This window comes from Crotalus tigris, unplaced genomic scaffold (genome assembly GCF_016545835.1).
Source record: "Crotalus tigris isolate CLP2741 ecotype Arizona unplaced genomic scaffold, ASM1654583v1 scf7180000019118.72306, whole genome shotgun sequence".
Lineage (NCBI taxonomy): Eukaryota > Metazoa > Chordata > Lepidosauria > Squamata > Viperidae > Crotalus > Crotalus tigris.
The window spans coordinates 1-24,516 of NW_024097384.1; positions in this window are offsets into that span (position 1 = coordinate 1).

Sequence of the window (24,516 nt, forward strand, 5' to 3'; positions counted from 1 at the left end):
TGGCTGGTAGGCGGGAGGTATCATCTCGCTTGTTCAGGCTGTGTGGGCGTTTTTCTATCTCGATGGCTTCTCTGATTATTCTGTTATTAAAATGTTCACTTAAAATTTTCACTTTTGGCAATGGTTCTGGTATTTTTAAAGTCAATTTCATGTCCTGTAGCTTTAAGGTGTTGGACCAGGGAAGATGTTGGTTCCTCTTTTTTGACTGAGTTCTTATGTTCTTCAATGCGTGCACTTATTCTTCTGTTGGTTTGTCCGATGTATGTGGTGGGACAAGTGGTGCATGGGATTTCGTATACTCCTTGATTTTCTAATTCAATTTTATCTTGGGGTTTCTAAGGATGGTGGATATTTTTCTGTTTGTGCAGAATGCTGTTTTGATGTTGTGTGTATGAAGGATCTTACTGATTCTGTCTGTGGTGCCTTTTATGTATGGGAGGAGGGCTTTGCCGTTTTCTTGTTCTTTGTCTTGGATTTTGGTGGGGGTTTCTTTTTGGATTAGGTTTGTAATCTTATTTCTATGGAATCCATTGGATGTTAGTACATTGGTGAGAGTGTGTAGTTCGGGTTTTAGGTGTTGTTCGTCAGCTAAGCGTTTTGTTCTGGAGATGAGTGTCTTGGCTACAGAGTTGATCTGTGCTGGGTGGTGGTGTGAGAGAGCGTGCAGATAGCGGTTTGTGTGTGTTTTCTTCTGGTAGATGGTGTGTCCTAGGGAGCCATTGGATTTCTTGTAGACTAAGACATCCAGGAAGGGAAGTTGGTTGTTAGCTTCTGTTTCCATGGTGAACTGTATTTTGGGGTGTAGGCTGTTGAGGTGTGTGAGGAAGTTGTCCAGTTTTTCTTTCCCATGTGGCCAGATTATGAAGGTGTCGTCTACGTATCTGAGCCAGAGTTTGGGTTTGTGATCCGATTTTTCTAGAGCTTGGGTTTCAAAGTGTTCCATGTAGAGGTTGGCAATGACAGGTGAGAGGGGTGATCCCATGGGTGCTCCTTCTGTTTGTTTGTATTTTTGTCCATTATAGATGAAGTATGTGTTGGATAGGCAGTGGTTGGTCAGATCTAAGATGTGTTTGGGGGGGTTATATTTGTTTTGAATAGCTGTCAAGGCTTCTTTGATAGGCACTTGGGTGAAGAGGGATATGACATCGAAGCTCACTAGTAGGTCGCTGGGCTGTAAGCTTTGTTTCTTTATGATCTCTATAAACTGGAATGAGTTTTTTACGTGTGAGGTGATGGATTCTGCATAGGGCTGTAGTTGTTTGGCGAGAAATTTGGCTAGGTTTTGTAGAGGTGAGCCTATGGAGCTGACTATAGGTCTGAGTGGGGTTCCTTCTTTGTGTATCTTGGGGAGACCATAGAGTTTAGATACACAAAAGAACCCCACTCAGACCTATAGTCAGCTCCATAGGCTCACCTCTACAAAACCTAGCCAAATTTCTCGCCAAACAACTACAGCCCTATGCAGAATCCATCACCTCACACGTAAAAAACTCATTCCAGTTTATAGAGATCATAAAGAAACAAAACTTACAGCCCAGCGACCTACTAGTGAGCTTCGATGTCATATCCCTCTTCACCCAAGTGCCTATCAAAGAAGCCTTGACAGCTATTCAAACAAATATAACCCCCCCAAACACATCTTAGATCTGACCAACCACTGCCTATCAACACATACTTCATCTATAATGGACAAAAATACAAACAAACAGAAGGAGCACCCATGGGATCACCCCTCTCACCTGTCATTGCCAACCTCTACATGGAACACTTTGAAACCAAAGCTCTAGAAAAATCGGATCACAAACCCAAACTCTGGCTCAGATATGTAGACGACACCTTCATAATCTGGCCACATGGGAAAGAAAAACTGGACAACTTCCTCACACACCTCAACAGCCTACACCCCAAAATACAGTTCACCATGGAAACAGAAGCTAACAACCAACTTCCCTTCCTGGATGTCTTAGTCTACAAGAAATCCAATGGCTCCCTAGGACACACCATCTACCAGAAAGAAAACACACACAAACCGCTTCTGCACGCTCTCTCACACCACCACCCAGCACAGATCAACTCTGTAGCCAAGACACTCATCTCCAGAACAAAACGCTTAGCTGACGAACAACACCTAAAACCCGAACTACACACTCTCACCAATGTACTAACATCCAATGGATTCCATAGAAATAAGATTACAAACCTAATCCAAAAAGAAACCCCCACTAAAATCCAAGACAAAGAACAAGAAAACGGCAAAGCCCTCCTCCCATACATAAAAGGCACCACAGACAGAATCAGTAAGATCCTTCATAAACACAACATCAAAACAGCATTCTGCACAAACAGAAAAATATCCACCATCCTTAGAAACCCCAAAGATAAAATTGAATTAGAAAATCAAGGAGTATACGAAATCCCATGCACCACTTGTCCCACCACATACATCGGACAAACCAACAGAAGAATAAGTGCACGCATTGAAGAACATAAGAACTCAGTCAAAAAAGAGGAACCAACATCTTCCCTGGTCCAACACCTTAAAGCCACAGGACATGAAATTGACTTTAAAAATACCAGAACCATTGCCAAAAGTGAACATTTTAATAACAGAATAATCAGAGAAGCCATCGAGATAGAAAAACGCCCACACAGCATGAACAAGCGAGATGATACCTCCCGCCTACCAGCCATTTGGAAACCTGCCCTTATTGACAAACGACTCCCTAACCCCAAAATCTTAAACCCCTCTGCAACTCAGACTAACCTGAGCACAACCAAACAGAACACTCCCCCAGCCAATCAGAGCACAGCCAAGCCCCTAACCATTCAGAACACACCTCCACCAATCAGAACACAGCCAAGCTCCCACCCAATCAGTTCATACCCTCACTGGCAGTTAAAAGGAAGAAACAGCTAAACCCACACATTGCTGCTCAAAGCAAGAAGCTAAAAACACCAGCCTGAAGATGACGAATGGGACTTCGTCGAAACGTCGCCAAGACACTTCCAATTTTACGCGGGAGAAAACCCGAACAACCAAAGACCTATATATATATATATATATATATATATATATATATATATATATATATAATAATGATGGTGATATATATATATGCACGGATCTATATTAAATATGCATTTGCATGCACACGGATAAATCTGTGTTTTCTAAAGACATGCATTTCTAAATTTGTTTTCTTTCAGAGCTACATTTTAAATATAATGTGAGAGAGTTTTTTTGAACCGTGTTGGTACATTTGGAAAGTGTCGAGGCTGTATGGGAGCTAAATTCTGATCTGCAGGAGAGATAATAGATCAGGAGAGTCCACATGAGAATGTGGACATCTGTCTTTCTAACCTAATTGGTGCCTAGCCATCCAGAAGAGGCTATTGATAGAGACGATAATGTATAAATGAAAGACACCCTTAAAGCTTGATTCCTGTGAAATTACACGGAGACATTTGCGCAGTTTTCTTGGCAACAATACAGCAATATTTCTTTCTTTTTTTTTCCCCCTGGGAGTTTAATTTTGACTTTCCCGGCTAAGTCAACAGCTCTAAATTTCCCTGGCAAACTCACGTCCCTACAGATAATCCTCCACTTACAATGGTCTATTTAGTGTCCAGTCAAAGTTACGACGGCACTGAAAAAAAACATCACTTGCGACCATTTTTCACACTTATGCCCTTTGCAACATCCCCACGGTCAAGTGCACAAAATGTGGACACTTGACAACTGATTCACATTTACGACGGTTGAAGTGTCCTTAGGTCATGAGATCAGGTTTTTTGATCTTCTGACAAGCAAGATCGATGGGGAAGACAGAGTTCGCTTAACAAGCACTTTACAAACTTAACAATTGTGGTGATTCCCTTGCCAACAGTGTCAAGGAAGATCAAAAAATTCACTGAAAAACTATTTTTCTTAGCAACAGAGATTTTGAGCACGATTGTGATCATAAATTGAGGATTACCTACATACTAATCAATCCCATACCTGCTATCATTTTCCAAGGCCAGCCAGGATCAGCCAGGTGAGACAATAATGCCACACTGTTATTGTTTGCAGTACAATATCCATAATTATCCTTGTAATGACTTCCACAGGGCATCGTTAGAATTAGTCCCACTCTTATTATTTACCGAATAAAGCACCAGAGTAATGTCACAATCTACGGTAATTCTTAGCTAATGTGATAAGTCACAGAAGACTGACAATTAGAAATAGAAAATAGATACTAGCTTCCTTCATTGTTAGACAATCCATAACGGTAAAATAGCCCGAGGGAAACCGTTTTATTTAAATTCCAATTTATTATTAAATTGGAATTTAAAAAATATTAGCAATTTTCACTGGATGAATTCCACAATGTCCTCTTTGTTAAGAACCATCCTTCCTTCCTTCCTTCCTTCCTTCCTTCCTTCCTTCCTTCCTTCCTTCCTTCCTTCCTTCCTTCCTTCCTTCCTTCCTTCCTCCTTTCTTTCCTTCCTTCCTTCCTTCCTTCCTTCCTTCCATCTCCTCCCTCCTTCCTTCCCCTCCCTCCTTCCTTTTCCATCTCCCTCCCTCCCTCCCTCCCTCCCTTCCTTCCTTCCTTCCTTCCTTCCTTCCATCTCCCTACCTCCTTCCTTCCCCCTCTCCCTCCACCTCCCTACCTCCTTCCTTCTCCTTCTTCCCTACTCCTTTCCTTCTTTCCTTCCTTCCTTCCTTCCTTCCTTCTCCTCCCTCCCTCCTTCCCTCCTTCCTTCTTTCCATCTCCCTCCCTCCCTCCCTTCCTTCCTTCCTTCCTTCCTTCCTTCCTTCCTTCCTTCCTTCCTTCCTTCCTTTCTTTCCTTTCTTCCTTCTACCTCCCTACCTCCTTCCTTCCTCCCTCCCCTTCCCTCCTTTCTTTCTTCTTTCCATAACCCTCCCTCCTTCCTTCCCCTCCCTCCCTTCCCTCCTTCCTTTTTCCATCTCTCTCTCTCCCTCCCTCCCTCCTTTTCTTTCTCCTTCCGTCCTTCCTTCCTTCCTTCCTTCCTTCCTTCCTTCTTCCTTCCTTCCTCCACCTTCCTACCTCCTTCTTCCCCTCCCTCCTTCCCTCCTTCTTTCTTTCCATCTCCCTCCTCCCTCTCTCCTCCCTCCTCCCCTTCCTTCCTTCCTTCCTTCCTTCCTTCCTTCCTTCCTTCCTTCCTTCCTTCCTGGCTGCAACAAACATTGCTGCTTCTGAGTTGGTGAAAGTGAAATGAACTTTCCTGGCAATATCAAATAATATCTTTGGAACCAATTATAGCCCTCTTTTCCACCTCACTCCAGGGGAGTGTTGTTAGAAATTTTTAAATTGGTAAAAAAAATCACTTACAAGTATTGAAAGGATAAGCAGTAGGTACTTGGGATAGATATAAATGTAAAAAAAAATCACACATTTTATTTTCCCAACCTACCATTTGCTTTTTCTACAATAAACCATTTGTCCCTGTGTGACTCATCTTCAGGGTCATCTAAGTGTCAAACACGGCCAAGAGAACGCGAAGCACAAGTGGGCAGCAGCATTATCTATTTCCTTTGATGACCAAAGAGAAAAAGTTAGCATGGTTAAAGATGAGTGAGAGACATTGTCCAATTGTCCTCTTGTTTTATTTGTTCCTTTCTGTGTTATCCCACCCGATTATTTTTATCTATAACTCAAGGTGGTAAACATATCCAACACATATCCAAGGAATATTGGCAGTATTCCAATATCTCAGGGGCTGCCATAAAGAAGAGGGAGTCAAGCTATTCTCCAAAGCACCTAAAGGCAGGACAAGAAGCAACGGATGGAAACTCATCAAGGAGAGAAGCAACCTAGAACTAAGGAGAAACTTCCTGACAGTTAGAACGATTAATCAGTGGAACAGCCTGCCTCCAGAAGCAGTAAATGCTCCAACACTGGAAGTTTTTAAGAAGAGACTGGATAGCCATTTGTCCAAAATGGTGTAGGGTTTCCTGCCTGAGCAGGGGGTTGGACTAGATGACCTCCAAGGTCCCTTCCAACTTTACTACTATTATTATTACCTTCCTTCTCTGTTTCCCCCGCCACAATAACCCCATGAGGTGGGTTGGGCTGAGAAAGATTGACTGGCTCAAGGATTGCTAGTTGGCTTTCATGAGTAAGGTGAGTCTAGAATTCACCCTCTTCCAGTGCCTTAACCAGTAGACAAACCTGCCTCTCAGCAGTTTTTCTCCAGGGCTGCTAGTTTTCATTTCAGAGTAATAAGTTGTCAAATGTTTAGGAAAAAAAATGGAAATTTAATACATGCAGAAGGAGGTATATCATTGTGTTGCCTAAAGCAGGTAAGGAATGAGGTCCGCCTTGGTAGTGTTATTTTAGAAGAAATAGCTTAGAAAAGGTGCAAAATTTTATCTTGACCTGTCTCCTCTACCCACTTATCTTCCTATGCTTTCAAGGAATGTTTCTCCTTAGGATTGAGACGTGGAAACAGAGGATCATACGATGCACAAAGCGGACGTAGACAATATGACAGATTGTGATGAGGCCAGGAGAGGAATGAAAGGGAGACTAGATAGAAATGATCAGGGTTAGGAGGTTAACAGGCAACTCAGCTCAGGTGGTAACAAACTTGAGAAGAACCATTTCACACTGTTCTCAGGGATTTTACCTCATTACCTGCAACACAAATGAAGCTTAGAAGATTCCTTCTGCGGTTTCAGGGATCCTGCTTTCACCAAACTTGCAATGAAGAGACCTTACCAAAATGTTAATCAGTTCAACATCTTTATCAATGATTTGGATGAGGGGATAGATGGGGAATTCATCAAATTTGCAGATGACACCAAGCTGGCAGGAATAGCCAACACTCCAGAATATAGGCTTAAGATACAGAAGGACCTGGACAGACTTCAATACTGGGTGCTATCTAACAAAATGAAATTCAATGGTGAAAAAAGTAAGGTTCTACATTTAGGCGAGAAAAACCAAATGTACAGGTATAGTTAAGGGGGTACCTTGTTCGATAGTAGTAACTACGAGAGGGATTTTGGAGTCCTAGTGGACAATCACTTAAATAGGAGCCAGCTGTGTGCTGCAGCTGCCAAAAAAGCCAACACCTTGCTAGGCTGCATTAACAGAGGAAAAGAATCAAGATCACGTGAAGTGTTAATACCACTTTACAACGCCTTAGTAAGGCCACACTTGAAATACTGCATCCAGTTTTGGTCACCACAATGTAAAAAAGACGTTGAGAACTCTAGGAAGAGTGCAAAGAAGAGCAACAAAGATGATTAGGGGACTGGAGGCTAAAACATATGAGGAACGGTTGCTGGAATTGGATATGTCTAGTCTAATGAAGAGAAGGACGAGGGGTGACATGACAGCAGTGTTCTAATATCTCAGGGGCTGCTCCAAAGAAGAGCGAGTCAAGCTATTTTCCAAAGCACCTGAAGGCAGGACAAGAAGCAACGGAGGGAAACTAACCAAAGAGAGAAGCAACCTAGAACTAAGGAGAAACTTCCTGACAGTTAGAACAATTAACCAGTGGAACAACCTGCTCCAGAAGCTGTGAATGCTCCAACACTGGAAGTTTTTAAGAAGAGACCGGACAGCCATTTGTCTGAAATGGTATAGGGTTTCCTGCCTGAGCAGGGGGTTGGACTAGATGACCTCCACGGTACCTTCCAACTATTATTAGTTCTCACTTTCTCCATCTTGCTCAATTGCACATGGCTTGAGAAACAGGAAAGGAAAGCTAAATAACCCAACTTGTGTAGCTGATGGTTTTTCTGCTAAGCAAAGCAGTAACACAAGCCAAGAAGATGCCCTTTAAAAGCATGTGGTAGATAGAGATGGCTTTCTACTAAAGCGAGCACTTTTTGTAAATATCACCACACGGGTAATTCTTGGCGCTTTTCAGGATTCATGGCACCCATATGTGTGGATATGCGGCATAGTGGTTTTTACTTTAGTGTTTGAGCCAAGTGATCCAATTATTGGCTTGAAACTGTTGTTTAGCGTGAAATTATCGGCTTGCAATAGAAAAAGGGGGGAACGCTCCTCATGTGTGGATCTGTGTGAACATTTACACAAGATTCTGGAGTTTGTGAGGAATGATAACAGCCCTTGTTTGTTGTTTTACTTCCCCAGTTTACTTTTTTGACTCAACTTTGATGATTTTATAGATCAGGGGTCTTCAAACTTGGCCCTTTTATGACTTGTGGACTTCAACTCCCAGAATTCCTCAGCCAGACACGCTGGCTGAGGAATTATGGGAGTTGAAGTCCACAAGTCATAAAAGGGCCAAGTTTGAAGACCTCTGTCTTAAATCCAACAAACAAAATGGAGGCTGGCTGAGGAATTCTGGGAGTTGAAGTCCACAAGTCATAAAAGGGCCAAGTTTGAAGACCCCTGTTATAGATGATGTTATAGGAATAGGAATATTCTTTATTGGTCAAGTGCAATTGGACACATAAAGCATTTGTGTCTGGTGTGTAAGCTCTCAGTGTACCTACAAAGTACAAATTGATAAGTCATAGATCATAAACCATAAGATACAATCATAAATCATACAAACAATGGAGAAATCATAAGATACTAATAGGAGAAGGTAGTAGGAAAGATGAGAAGACGAGAAGTATAAGAGATGATGGCATTTGTGGGTAATTACATTGAATTCCACATCAAATCCTTCGTTTTTTTTTCTTTGACAAACATACTTTAATGTCTTGGATGAATGGAGATGGATATGAAGAATTCCAGCAAAGAGGCCTGTTGTCATTTTTAAAATTTACAGAAGTTTTTTTTTGGGGGGAAATGAGAAAGGAGTAGGAGACAGCCCCACCATGCTATCACGCGTCTGTTTATGATGACACCTAATTTATTTTGTATTCATTTATTTCATACCTCCTCCTATATTGAATATTCAAAGCAGTTTACAACTTTTCTTAATACACTGCACAAGAAGGTAAACAAAGCATAACAAGTAAATTAAACTTCTTCCTAAATATAATTAGAATTAGCAGTTAAAAGCCGGCCAAACGTGTTACAGAATTTCTCAACTATGAGAGCAAGGAGGGTCACATACAACTCCTGGGATGTTGCCCCCCCCCCACACACACGTGGGAGCAAAGCTCAAGATCTTCTCCTGAGTATGAAAAACAGGCAACGGAAAAAAGTGTAATGGAAGCACTTTTACAAAACCTTTTCCTGCTGGAAATTATTTAATAATAAAACTATTACAAATGGAATTATATCTTTTGGCAATAGATTCATGACCCAGAATCAAAACATTGTACATCTGTGGTGCTGCGTTCCTTCCTTCCTTCCTTCCTTCCTTCCTTCCTTCCTTCCTTCCTTCCTTCCTTCCTTCCTTCCCCCTCTCCCTCCTCCTCCCTACCTCCTTCCTTCCCCCTCTTCCTTCTCCTCCTCCCTCCCTTCCTCCTTCCCTTCCTCCTTCCTTCCCTCCTTCCTTCCTTCCTCCTCTCCCTCCATCTCCCTTTCTTCCTTCCTTCCCTCCTTCCCTCCTTCCTTCCTTTTTTCCTTTCTTCCTTCCCCCTCTCCCTCCTCCTCCCTCCCTCCCTCCCTCCTTCCTTCCTTCCTTCCTTCCCTCTCTCCCTCCTCCTCCCTCTTTCTTTCTTTCTTTCTTTCTTTCTTTCTTTCTTTCTTTCTTTCTTTCTTTTCTTCCTTCCTTCCTTTCCTTCCCCCTCCCCTCCTCCTCCCTCCTCCCTCCCTCCTCCTCCCTCCCTTCCTTCCTTCCCTCCTCCCTCTTTCTTTCTTTCTCTTTCTCTCTCTCTCTCTCTCTCTCTCTCTCTCTCTCTCTCTCTCTCTCTCTCTCTCTCTCTCTCTCTCTCCCCCCACTTCATAATAGATGTGCTCAGAGAGATAGCATTCTCCCTGAGGCTTTCAGTGATGCAAAGTGTCCATGCACGCATACATAAGTGGCAATCACATGCCCTTGATTTAATGTCACTCTTTGCCTCTTACAGAAGGCATGTCGCAAAGCACTCTTTTGAGGTGAGAGATGAGAACTGTTGCCAAGCCCGCAGACAAAGAGGAAACAAGACATGGTAGCTAATATCCTGGAAAACAAAACGTTGCACAGAAAATAATGGAATAAAAATTAACAGAGTTGTTCTATGGGGAAAAAACACTGACACATACTAATACGTGTTAAAAAAAAATGCCGGTTGTTAAAAAAAAATAGTCTGGAAATTATTGCGGATGGTGAAATGAATACGAATCAGAAGACACGGATGACAACGTAGAGGTAATGTTAGGCTGCATCGCCATTTTATAGCTTCCAAATAATTTTGGTTCCCATCAGAAACCAACTGAAGAAGCTTCTTGGATGAGAAGCAAAACATCTTCAAAGAAAAGCAAGAGAGTCCAGTTGGCTCCTGAAAAAAACACCTTTGGGACAACCAGGACCTGGATGACTGAGGATCTCCATAGACTTTTAGCCATGCCCTTTGGGATGAACACCCTTCGAATGGTGTGGGAGTATGAACGGATCTCCAGAAAATTAAATTACAGACCACAGGAACCATTTGCACCACTCAGGTGACCCTGAGGACACAGGTAAACCTCCAAATGGCCTCAACAACTCTTAGAAAGAAGGCAAATGACCAACTGTCTTCAAGGAGTATAAATCCTTCCATTACCCCACCATCCAGTCACAGCTGAAGAAGCTTCTGGGATGAGAAGCGAAACGTCTTCAAAGAAAAATAAGGAAGTCCAGTTGCCCCTTAAAGAAAAAAAAAAAAAGCACCTTTGGGACAACCAAGACCTGGATTGACTGAGAATCTCCATAGACTTTCATTCTTTACACTTTGATTCTTACCATGTCTTTAATGGCAGGCTATTAAAGTGCAATGTTAAATCCATTCTGAACATTTGGGATCTGCCTTGGGTTGGCGTTTGAATAACAAAACAAGGGAAAAGGTTATGATGCTAGGTACAGATGTCTTAAAAGTAGGTTTAAAAATGACAGATAATAATTTAAATAGATGAGAAGAACTAAGAAATTGCACATTGTACACTTCGCGTCTTAGAAGACAAGTCAAAAATAAGAAATTTCCTATTTCTTCATCATTAATCTGTTTACGTTTAGGAATGCATCTTTGTGAAAATTGCTCTATTCTTACTTTTGTAAATCTCTCTCTCTCTCTCTCTCTCTCCCTCCCTCCCTCCCTCCCTTCCTTCCTTTCTTCCTTATTTACTTACTTTCTCTCTTTCTCTTTCTCTCTTTCTCTCTCTTTTGCCCTGTTCCTTTCTTCCTTCCTTTTTCTCTTTCTCTCTCTCTCTCTTTCACCCCCTTCCTTCCTTATTTACTTACTTACTTTCTCTTTCTCTTTCTCTCTCTTTTGCCCTGTTTCTTCCTTCCTTCCTTCCTTCCTTCCTTCCTTCCTTCCTTCCTTCCTTCCTTCCTTCCTTCCTTCCTTTCTTCCTTATTTACTTACTCACTTTCTCTCTTTCTCTTTCTCTCTCTTTTGCTCCCTTCCTTCCTTCCTTCCTTCCTTTTTCTCTTTCTCTCTCTCTCTTTCACCCCCTTCCTTCCTTCCTTCCTTATTTACTTACTTACTTTCTCTCTTTTTCTTTCTCTCTTTCTCTCTTTTTTGCCATTTCTTTCTTCTTTCCTTCCTTCCTTCCTTCCTTCCTTCCTTCCTTCCTTCCTTCCTTCCTTCTTTCTCTTTCTCTTTCTCTCTCTCTTTCACCCCCTTCCTTCCTTCCTTCCTTCCTTTTCTTTCTTTCTTTCTTTCTTTCTCTCTCTCTCTTAAAAAAAGTAAATGTAAAGATCAATGCAAAAAAAAATATTGATTAATAAAACAAGGAGAGAATCCCGCCAGCCTAATATATGTTAATATGTAATCACAGATACACTTCCTGGGGAGTGTTTTGTATTCAATATTAAAGTGGTAATTTTTAAGTCAATCGCAAACAGAATTTCACCATAAATTGCCCTGATGGTAAGGAGGAAGGTCCCCACTTAAGGTTATAATTGAAAGAATTTGTACAGTACAGCCTACTTCAAAGAATTCATATATTGAATTAGAAGGAATGTACTTTCTCTCCTAGGGGGATAAAATCTAATTCTTCTGTCTTCATACAGGGGCTCTTGCAAATTGTAAAATGGAACTACAGAAATCGTGTAAAGGACAGATTCTGGAGCCTTTCAAGTCCCTGTTTACTACCAGTTGCACGGGAGGGGTTGCGATCTTGCAACCTGTTGTAACCATTGTCACAATCGTACCCTTGCGATGTGTTACATCTCAGAGTGTTTCCAGTTTGGCCATCATCTTTTTCTATTAAATTCGTTCAGTCATTAAGTAATTTCTGACTCCTTAGTCAATGAACCCCATTTTGCACACAAAGTCTATCCAACACTGCTTCTTTCAGTTCTTACACACTCGTCCTTGTGTCCTTAGTGATAGTTACTCCACCCTCTTGCCTTCTGTTGGCATTTACTAACGAGGCTTCGAAGCCTCTTTTCCAATGGCCAAATTATCCACAGGTAATAATGAGCATCATTATTAATGCTCACCATGGGCCATGTTGATTTGCTTTGTCTAATATTATATGACTGGTTCAGTACTCTCATTTTAGTACCACCATTCAAAAGCATCATTCCCCCCCCCATTTGCCCTTTTGATTAGCTAGCTTTCCCAGCCATATGCAATAACTAGGAAAAAAATATTGATAATGTGTACCTTTATTGTCTTTGATTTGAAGTCTCTGCACTTAAATATTTTGTCAAGGTCTATCATAATTTTCTCCCAAGTAGTAGAATACCTCTTTATATTTATAGCCACTGTTACCATTTTTGTGATTTTTTTTTTCAATACAGAAAGATAGAGTGTTTTACTGCTACAGCTTCTATTTGTATTATGCTGGTATGGCTTGTGGTTATTATCTAATATGTGTGTTGGTATGGAGAGAGAGAGAGAGAGAGAGAGAAGGAGGGAGAGGGAGAGGGTGAGAGAGAGAGAAAGGAGAGGGAGAGAGAGAGAGAGAGAACAGGACAGAGGGAGAGGGAGAGGGAGGGGAGGGAGGAAAGGAGAGGGAGAGGGTGAGAGAAAGAGAGAAAGGGAGGGAGGGAGAGGGAGAGGGAGAGGGAGGGGAGGAAAGGAGAGGGAGAGAGAGAAATGGAGGGAGGGAAAGGGAGAGGGAGAGGGAGATGGAGGTGAGGAAGGAAAGGAGAGGGCAAGGGAGAGGGTGAGAGAGAGAAAAAAGAGAGGGAGAGAGAAAGGGAGGGAGAGGGAGAGGGAGGGGGAGGGAGGAAAGGAGAGGCAGAGGGGGAGAGAGAGAGAAACGGAGGGAGGGAGAGGGAGAGGGAGGGAGGAAGGAAAGGAGAGATGAGGGAGAGAGTGAGAGAGAGAGAAAAAGGGACGGAGAGAGAGGGAGAGGGCGAGGGAGAGGGAGAAGGAGAAGAGGGAGGGGGAGGGGGAGGGAGGAAAGGAGAGGGAGAGAGAGAGAGAGAGGGAGAGAGGGAGAGAGGGAGACGGAGAGCACAAAAACTGACTTCTTCTCTACCTTTAACTAGAGATTCCTTAAGCCTTCTTCCCTTCCACCCGTCAACATCACCATCACTGAGGTTGTTAAGGAGAATGAATATTACTCCTTACTCATTTGTAAACCTGCAGATGACTGAGTTTGAGTACAAGAGTTGCATTTTTCTACACTACATGGAAGTTTCTCATTCTTCTCAAATCTCCCTCTCTCCGTGGTGCCCACAGGAGGTAGTTAAAAGGTTCAAGATGGAGGTAACCATCACACCAAAGCTGCACACTTTTCTATCAGTTTGGATTGCAGTCTTGACTTTTTTTTTTTTTGATCCTCACCACAATGCCCTTCATTCTCCCTGCTCAGTTGGATGTCAAGATAATGGGTTATCATGACCCAACCCATTTTCTCACAACGTTTGACAATGATTTTCCAGGGGCTAAATACATTGGATTTCGAGGGTAGGTGGATAGATCCGTCCGGATTAGCAAAAAGAAGAGAGTTATCATATATTTGCCGGCCCACCATATCTCGCTATAACCTTTTATGAGACAGTCTGTGCCCCGATTTGGCCTTAGCCTTGGGATAGGGCCTAAAGCAGGGGTCCCCAACATCCAGGCCACTGCCTGGTCCCAGCCCGCGACCCATTTGAAACTGGACTGTGCAAGAGGCAGGTGAGTGTGCGACTGTGTACAGCTCGACTTGCATGAACAGTGAGTGCTCATGTGCAAATCAATATTTGTAAGGGTGCTGTTTGCACAAATGGAGCTGGGGACATGAGTGGGCAGCTCTGCTGCTTGCATGGAACCATCCCATCTCCCCCCCCCCCCATGTTGCCACTGTCAGTCCGCAAATCCGGGAAGGTTGGGGACCGCTGCAGCTTGAACTGAAAAAGCTCCCTGGAGGAGAAGTGGAAGGTTTTCAAGGGGGAGGGAACCCCAAGAAAGTCAAGTTGCCTTTTGGAAAAAGCACCTTTGGGACAATGGTGACCTGGACGATTTGAGAGTCTCCAGGTAGCTGGAAAGGATGGTGGGTGAAGGAGCCGTGCCTTGTGTTGGCCACTGTGGAGTCTAGTTCCACCTTTCAGCTCTGCCAGTATAATAGGTTCCTTGGCTCAAAGCCACCCTCCCTTTCTTCCCAGGCTTCATCACCTTCCTGGCTGAGTTCCCATGACCTTCTGACCGGCTGCTGAACCTTTTATTGGGGTTCTTCGATAGGCTGGGCCGGGAAACGAAGCCAGCGGCCAAGGGCCAGTCTGCCTGGCATAAGACTGGGCCTCCAGCACCCTCAAAGGCTTTACTGCTAGTGCAAATGGAGCCGTGTGGCCTTTAATTAACCTGGTTACATTCACATGGGGAGATGCAAAGGCTTGTTATGTTGCCATTTTTATCACATAGCTTTTATTGGGACAGAGAAATAAGGATGAATCAATCACACCAACCATTTTTTGTTCTGCCTGATAATCAGATTTTTTTTTTCCAAATAGGTTGTAAAGTTACAAATATATATATATTAAGAACAGGAAAATAGCAAACCGGTAAAATACTGGCTTAACCGGTAGCATGTAATATGATGAAGGACATAATTATCCCAGAATACTGCACATTTAACATCAAAAAGGAATGATGAAAATCTAAGCATGCCTGAGAGAAAAGGGATCTTGGCCAACATGAAAAAAAATATATCAAGGTGGCTACCAGGTGTGAATCCTTGGGGACATCATTATGTGATATTTCTGTTTCTTTTGGTGCTTCCTGCTTTTTAAAAGTTGATAGTTGGTTCCATGCTTTGGGGATTTTTCCAGTGATGGTGTTCTTAATCTATTTTATTGATGAAAATTGTTTTTATATTTGTTCTGTGAATCGCTTGAGGTTCTATGGGTAAAGATTGTGTTTGAGTATGTATCTATAGATGGATAAAGACAGATAGGTTGAAAGATAGGTAAGTAAATTGGTAGATAGGTGGATGGGAGAGGGAGAGGAGCAGGGAGGGAGGGGAGGGAGAGGGGGAAGGGGAGAGGGGGAAGGGGGAGGGGGGAGGGGGAGAGGAAAAGGAAGGAGGGAAGGAGAGAGGGAGGGAGGGAGAAGGAGAAGGAGAAGGGGAGAGGGAGAAGGGGAGAGGAAGAGGAAAAGGAATGATGGAGGGAGGGAGAGAAGGAGGGAGGGAGAGGGAGAGAGAAGAAGAAGGAGAAGGAAAAGGAGAGGGAGAGGGAGTGGGAGTGGGAGAGGGAGAAGGGGAAAGGAAGAAGGGGAGAGGAAAAAAATGAGGGAGAGAGAGGGAGGGGGAGAGGGAGAGGGAGAAGGAAAAGGAGAGGGAGAGGGAGAAGGGGAGAGGAAAAGGAATGAGGGAGGGAAAAGGAGGGAGGGAGCAAGGAAGGGAGAGGGAGAAGGAGAAGGAGAGGGAGAGGGGGAGAGGGAGAAGGGGAAAGGGAGAAGGGGAGAGGAAAATAAATGAGGGAGAGAGAGAAGGAGGGAGAGGGAGAAGGAAAAGGAGAGGGAGAGGGAGAAGGGGAGAGGGGGAAGGGGGAGGGGGAAGGGGGAGGGGGGAGGGGGAGAGGAAAAGGAAGGAGGGAAGGAGAGAGGGAGGGAGGGAGAAGGAGAAGGAGAAGGGGAGAGGGAGAAGGGGAGAGGAAGAGGAAAAGGAATGATGGAGGGAGGGAGAGAAGGAGGGAGGGAGAGGGAGAGAGAAGAAGAAGGAGAAGGAAAAGGAGAGGGAGGGAGTGGGAGTGGGAGAGGGAGAAGGGGAAAGGAAGAAGGGGAGAGGAAAAAAATGAGGGAGAGAGAGGGAGGGGGAGAGGGAGAGGGAGAAGGAAAAGGAGAGGGAGAGGGAGAAGGGAAGAGGAAAAGGAATGAGGGAGGGAAAAGGAGGGAGGGAGCAAGGAAGGGAGAGGGAGAAGGAGAAGGAGAGGGAGAGGGGGAGAGGGAGAAGGGGAAAGGGAGAAGGGGAGAGGAAAATAAATGAGGGAGAGAGAGAAGGAGGGAGAGGGAGAAGGAAAAGGAGAGGGAGAGGGAGAAGGGGAGAGGGGGAAGGGGGAGGGGGAAGGGGGAGGGGGGAGGGGGAGAGGAAAAGGAAGGAGGGAAGGAGAGAGGGAGGGAGGGAGAAGGAGAAGGAGAAGGGGAGAGGGAGAAGGGGAGAGGAAGAGGAAAAGGAATGATGGAGGGAGGGAGAGAAGGAGGGAGGGAGAGGGAGAGAGAAGAAGAAGGAGAAGGAAAAGGAGAGGGAGAGGGAGTGGGAGTGGGAGAGGGAGAAGGGGAAAGGAAGAAGGGGAGAGGAAAAAAATGAGGGAGAGAGAGGGAGGGGGAGAGGGAGAGGGAGAAGGAAAAGGAGAGGGAGAGGGAGAAGGGGAGAGGAAAAGGAATGAGGGAGGGAAAAGGAGGGAGGGAGCAAGGAAGGGAGAGGGAGAAGGAGAAGGAGAGGGAGAGGGGGAGAGGGAGAAGGGGAAAGGGAGAAGGGGAGAGGAAAATAAATGAGGGAGAGAGAGAAGGAGGGAGAGGGAGAAGGAAAAGGAGAGGGAGAGGGAGAAGGGGAGAGGGAGAAGGGGAGAGGGAGAGGAAAAGGAATGAGGGAGGGAGAGAGGGAAGGAGGGAAGGAGTGAGGGAGTTAGACAGAGAGGAAGAAGGAGAAGGAGGAGGAGAGGGAGTTGGAGAAGGGGAGAGGGAGAGGAAAAGGAGAGGAGAGGAGGGAGGAAGAGATATTTCAATTTGTGTTAATACTTTAGTACTCATGTCTCAGTTCTACATGAATAATCGGTAGTGCAAAGATGCATAGACTTTTATATTATGGAAATGTAACATCCGCTGTATATTTATGCAGTGAAGACAGCCAGATTGTAATTCAGTACACAACGTAGAATCCCTGTCTATTTTCCACTGGAGACTTGAAAATCGGTTTCTGTTCTGCTGTGCCATTTAAAACATGCAGTACAACTGGGATATAATGCCTAAGTTACGTATCCATTGCATGTACAACAATAATTGAAGCTAGCTTCTATACCAGGTTCTCTAAAACCTATGAAAAGATAGGTTTTCATAGCACAGAACAAACACACTGGAGAAGATTAATTAAACACCTCTGTTCACTAATATCTACTCATTTTGAACCGATACATTGGTGAACAATAAATAGAATTGACCAGTTACCTAGAGAAATTCTCATCAAAATGCTAAGTTTGATTTCTAGTATTTTGTGCTGTACTTATGTAGCATTATACAGCACCTGGCTGCATTTGAACTCGTTGGCTTAGCATAACCACTTCATAAGGCAAATGATGAATAGTGGGCTGCAAACCTTTTGAGAGATTGACCCAAGCCAATTCTCATTCTACATCAGCAGGATCCAGTGTCAACAGTCAACAGAGTTTTCAATCAAATCTAAAGCTCTCGATAGATCCTCAGAGCAACTCAATTTCTGATTATTTCACAAAATAATCTCAAAAACTCTGGACTTTCTGCACTCAAATTGTAGCTGCACTATCATCCAAGCTGTTGGAATGAGAGGCAATAGAGGGTGACATTAGATATTGCAAAGCCATCATGGCTGGCAAATTTTGTCAATGATTTGGACACTTAGACAACTCAACCATTGGATAGGTGAAGGGTTTCTTAAAACTTGACAGAGATACTGTGACAGGCTCAAAAAGTGTTGGGAAGCCTTAGCTGAAGAAGTTAGTAAAATATAGCTTAATTTTCCATTGAGTCACCATGAGTTCCAGTGACATCAAAAATGTATTTTGAGGGCAAGGAGATGGATGAAATTGCACAAATAACAGAAAAAACAGAATATCAGAGTTAGATGAGACCTTGGTGGCAGCTCAATCAATGCTCAAGCAGGAGACTCTATATTTCAGACAAATGTTGTGCAATTTCTCCTTAAAAAGCTCCAGTGTTTGAGCACCCACAACTTCTGGAGGCAAGTTGTTTCCAAAGATTAATTGTTCTAACTATCAGGAAATTCCTCCTTTGTTCTAGGTTGGTTCTCTTCTTGATTCTAATCTAGGCTTTGGATTCTTTCTTTCATTTCATTTTAAAACTTCTAGATCTTTTCAGAATGTTATTTTCAAATCAGGTTTGGCAAAGAATAATTAATTTTCATCAGGTCACTCCTTAAATTATCCTTCCACATTTTCTTTTTCTGGGCAATTTGTCTTCATCTTAAAGTATCTTCTCTAATTATCCCAGTTTATAGTCTCAGATAATTGAGCTGCAAATCTGTAAGTCTCCTGTTTAAACCTTGACTCTGGGTGCAACCTCTTAGTATCTTTAGAAATCTATGTTCCTCCAGCCTCAGTTGAATAGAATAGAGCTGGAAGGGACCATGGAGATCTTCTAGTCCAGCCTCCTACTCAAGCAGGAGAACCTATAACATTTCAGATAAGTGACTGTCCAGTCTCTTCTTAAAAACCTCCAGTGATGGAGCACCCACGATTTCTGGAGGCAAAGCTGTTCCACTGGTTGATTGTCCTCACTGTCAGGAAGTTTCTCCTTAATTCCAGGTTGTTTCTCTCTTTGATCCGTTTTCAAGCATTGTTTCTTGTCCTGCCCGCTGATGCTCTGGAGAATAATTTGCTGTTCTCCATCTGCAGTGTAGAAATCATGAAGTTAACAATAACCCAAGCACCGCTTTGAAAGGAGCCATGAGACCACAGTATACAAACTACACACAATCCCCCAGAGTATTGTAGAAAAGTTTCTTCCTCACTTTTCTCTTTCTCCTCTCCCCAGATTTTGACAAAACATCTTTCTCCTGGTTGTGTTATTTTCTTCGGCTGTCAGCGAGTCCCAACCGTTCCTCAGCTCAGGTTTCAATATTTGGAGTGGTGTTTGCGTCCCAGTTTTACAGCATTAAGCATGTGGTGACAGCTTTGACTTTTGCAACTCCAGCCCATCTGGCCAAAACTTCCTTACAGATGATAAGCACAACAATATCCGGCAAGTCACACTTCAGGATTTCTACCAAGCTGGTTTGAATCGATTCCTCAACTGTGGCATGAAATTGGCTCCCACGAGACAGCTCCAGATTGTATCTGGTGGGTTTGCTGCTCCATCTTAGTACGTGTTAACCTTAGTCAGATGACTTTCTCATAGAATATATCTATGTCTATAGGATTTGGATAAAGATAAAACTATGTTTAAAATTCAGCCTCTCTTCTCCTTCTCTTCCTCTTCTTTTCTCCTTTTCCTTCTCTCCTCCTCCTCCTCCTCCTCCTCCTCCTCCTCCTCTCCACAAATCCCACTCCCTTCCAGCACTGATGATGTTACCTTGTTAGGTAATGAAATGTCTGCGAGAAAACCACCAAGCTCAGAGAGCATCAAGGACCCCGCAGTTCAACGCTGAGCAACAAGGATCCTTTCCTTCTTCTCCTTCTCCCAAAGGTGCTTTTTCCATGAGGCAACTGGACTTTCTTTTTTGTCTTTGAAGACGTTTCGCTTCTCATCCAAGAAGCTCCTTCAGCTCTGATTGGGATGGTGGGGAATGGGAGGATTTATACTCCTTGCAGATAGCTGGTCATTTGCATTCTTTTAGCGAGTCATTGATTCCACCTGGAGATTTCTCTGTGTCCTCAGGGTCTCCTGGGTAGTGCAAATGGGTGTGGAGCCTTCTTGGGACTGCTGAAAGGACTGTCTTGTAGAGTGGAGATAGATGATGTCATATCCTTCCTCCTCTGTGGAGAGAAGGATGTACAGTTTTGACCTAGATGGCCTCTTTGACCCCTCTCTCAAACCAGTGATCCTTTCTGTCCAAAATATAGACTTTGCTTTTTTTGAAAGAGTGGCCTTTGTCTTTCAAATGCAGATGGACTACTGAATCTTGTCCTGATGTGTTTGTTCTCCTGTGTTGTGCCATATGTTTATGAAGTGGTTGTTTTGTTTCCCCAATGTACAGATCTGTGAGACTCAAACTGCTGGCAGTCGGCAGAGTTAGCCTGCAATACTGCATTCTAACTTTTGTGCCACCATTATGATTGTCTCAGTTCAGTCTGCCCTTGGTGGTGTCCATTTTTAACTGTTGTAAGCCACCCAAAGTCTACGGGCAGCTATTATACATTTAAACAACAACAACACAATAAATTCTTATTCTCCATCTCTACAAAAAACAAAAAAACGTCAGGCAAAAGATACCTACCTACTGGTGAAAGAATTGAAGATTATCCTTAGGCATTAAGAACTACCGAAGAACAGCTTCATAATGTGTCTGACTTTCTTTCCTTTTTTAATCCCTTTGGCAATTTCTCTGGCAGTGTGTGTTGCAAGCTCTGCTTCTTTTTTTTATCCCAGGTGCCTCTGTTCAAGCCTTTCAACTTTTCCCAGGGCAAATGGTCTTCATGTTTATGATGTTCTGTATTTTTAGAAAATGCTCTGCAAAGCTTGCCAACAATAGGATGGGAACCCGTTAAGGAACGAGTAGAATACTTTGAGCAATGGACTGTGCCCCATGTTGACGCCATTTCCACCCTACTCTCAACCATCTCCAAAGGAGCTAAATCAGAAGTAGACAGCCTTGTCATTCTGCAGGTCTCTTGGGCTGTACATGGTAAAAATCCTAGCTAGCATCGACAATGCTTTGTGCTTGTGGGGCTTATCAACGAAATTATCAGCACACGGTTGCTGACGATGCTAATGTCTCAGTGACCTAAGTAAAAGAGAAAAGAAAAAAAAAGAAAAAAAATATGTTTTGTCTTAGCACAGATAGATACACACTTTCCATTAAGAAGTTGCTTTAGCTGTCCCCGAAAATGTCAGCTATTCTTATAGTAAAATTATCTCGTAAATAATCTTGTCATCCCATAAGGGCTATTCCATGATCCACAGACATTATCTTACGAAGACAATAATTCACTTGAAAAATTCCAGAGTTCTGTGATCTGTAATACCCTGTAGGTTAGTAGTCAGTGTGAATTTCTATCTCTCCCCATCAACTTCCTGAACAGTTTCCCCCCAAAACTATGAACAACCTTGGACCTTTATAATTAAGCCCCTGGCTTATTTGTTGGAAGTTTTATAGGCTGTAGAAAGTTTCCGCAAAGTACATAATTCTTTCAGAAGCAAAATGTAGTTGAGGTTGGGAGCCGATTTAAATAAGACCTTATGTGGAAAATGCAGTGTGTTCTATCTTTCTTGCAACCATTTCTACAATGATAACAGTACAATTGCTGGTTGATTAGTCTCCGAAAATCATTTGGAGTCATGATTGATTAGATTAGTTTGGAAAGATCCCCAGATTTTGTGTGTGTGTAATGCTACAGTGAAAAAAAAAATCGGACTACATTCTGTAGTTTGCCTTAGTTTCTGTAGACTCCTAAGACACTTGTATCTGTGTCATGCACACACACCAGAAAAGAAAAGTATTCTTCAACTAAGGGCAAACCATTTTAAAGCTTCCTATAAGGACTATATCTAATTTATCATTTCCCTTTTGAGCAATGCAGTGACAAAATTTAACAAGCACATATAAAATACGGGCTACGGATAACGTACTAAACTTGCAAATTGTTTCTTTACTCCTTTGATCCCACACACTAACTATTGGATAGTGGCCCAGTTGTAGCCAAAGATAATAGTTTTAGATTGGGATGGGATGGGATGGGATAGGACAGGGTGAGTGGGTAAATAGATGAATGAATGGATGGATGGATGGATGGATGGATGGATGGAGGCATGCATGCATGGATGAAAACAGAGTCATGTATATTTATGGACAACCTATACATGTAGTACACACTGTGAGGTTCACAAAACGAATAGACAATCGAATAGAACTGATCTGGAAGGGACCTTGGAGGTCTTCTAGTCCAGCCCCCCTGCTCAAGCAGGAGAACCTCTACCATTTCAGACAGGTGACTGTCTAGCCTCTTCTTAAAAACCTTCAGTGGTGGTGCGCCCACGATTTCTGAAGATTTCTGAAATGAGGAGATTTGCACTGGTTGAAACTTCATCCTTCTCTTCAGCTACTTCAAAAACTCTGCGGCTCTTTTATTGGTCTCCCTAGCTCAGGGGTGGTCAACCTTGGCTCTTTTATGACTCGTGGACTCCAACTCCCAGAATTCCTGAGCCAGCCATGCTGAGGGGAAAGGGAGAGTTCCAAGCTGAGCCAAGCTGGCTCAGGAATTCTGGGAGTTGAAGTCCATGAGTCATAAAAGAGCCAAGGTTGCCTACCCCTGACCTAGTCCATTGTTTCTCCACCTCAACAACTTTAAGATGGGTGGACTCCAACTCCCAGAATTCCTGAGCCAGCCATGCTGAGGGGAAAGGGAGAGGTTTCCAAGCTGAGCCATGCTGGCTCAGGAATTCTGGGAGTTGAAGTCCATGAGTCATAAAAGAGTCACAGTTGCCTACCCCTGCCCTAGCTAAACAGGAGGGCAGCCCTGTAGCTTTTCATAGTAGAACTAACCAGGTCTTCTTTCCTTTCAAACTCAATGAATAAACAACCACAACACACTCAACCACTGAGGTTGAGAGAGATGACATTAGGAGAATGCTGATTGTCACGTTATGCTACTGTCTTCCTGATGTAATCCACATAAGGTTCTTTTCATTTCAAGGTTGGCGGTGTGAAAGAGGAAGGTTGCTTCTGAAGTGAAAACAGAGGGACTGTGAAACTCTCTTAGTGCCTCACTCAGACATGATAAACAAGATAGGACATTTGTACCTTAAAGTAATTTGCCTGCTCATAAATAGAAATGAGTTGGAGGGAGCTTTATACATGGGTATGCATATATAGAATGCAGACCTCCAGCTTATTCCTTTGTTTGTCAAAGGCTCACTTTCGGGTACATAAACAGAATTGCAAATAATTTCACATTTTTTTCTATCTTCTTTCCAGTAATACAAGTGTAAATAAGGAGGAAACATTTTGCAAGCTAATGTAACTGTCCCCCATCTCTCTCTGTCTCTCCCTCCTTCCCTCTTAATACACCCAGACACACAAACTTTGTTAATTTGTTTCTTGCTAATTTCATTGTGCTTCTGCAATTTTATTATGCAAATGTTGTACCGACTCGTCATCTTTTCTATTCTGATGTTGGAACTGTTTCTCCTACCGGTCACTCCTTTTTAGCCTGATTAAAAGGATGATTACAGTGATTAATATTTATATGTTACTTATAAGTAAGGGTGTAGATCTATACCAGTGTTTCTCAACCTTGACAATTTTAAGGCATGCGGATTTCAACTCCCAGAATTCCACAGCCAGCAATGCTGGCTGTTGAATTCTGGGAGTTGACGTCCACATGCCTTAAAATTGTCAAGGTTGAGAAACACTGGTCTATACATATGTTGTACATAGTATGTTTTAAATGTTCGTGATGTGTTTGTATACTTTGAGAGGAAGCAACTAAATTTCATTTTTAACGTGTGCCGTTGTGTCCACAGGGGAAAAAAATGACAATAAAGGTTATCTATCTAATGTAAAAAATGCCATAAAATATGTTATGATTGACATTGAAATGAGCAGACTATTTTTTAAAGCCAGATGACCCTTTTTTCTCCCTTTTGAAATTTTATCTGTGTGATTCATGATTTAGTATGTAGCAGGAAATAGGTAAGAGGCAGTCAGAAAGAGTGTAACCTCATAGTACCTCAGTCAATGGGGAAAGAGGACGATGTGGTGGCCTGAACAGGGCTGTATAAAAAAGGGAATATTTTGGGTTGAAACTTTGGAGAGAACTAAGCTTTGATAGCTTCTCTCCCTGCTTATTGCAATAAACAAAACAAAAGGCCTTCACTGGGTCTTGGCTGGTTATTGCCTCTGGTCAGGAAGGAAAGTGGCCAGGGGCAGATAACACCTTGATGCTGGTTCCCTTTCAATTCTCCTTGTTCTATAATACCTACCTCCAGCACTACAGCGATTGCCTTGTGTAATCCAGAGGGAAATTGTGATCTTTCAGTGCATGGCAATCACTGTTCCAAAGCCAGGTTTAAAATAAACAGTGAAAAATCTTTGCAAGCATCATTGCTTATTGAACTCTCTGTTTGATGCTGCTGCTCACCTGCCAGTTATGGCTGTTAATTCATTGGCTAAGCCCACCGATGTGCACTAAAGGGTCACCAGC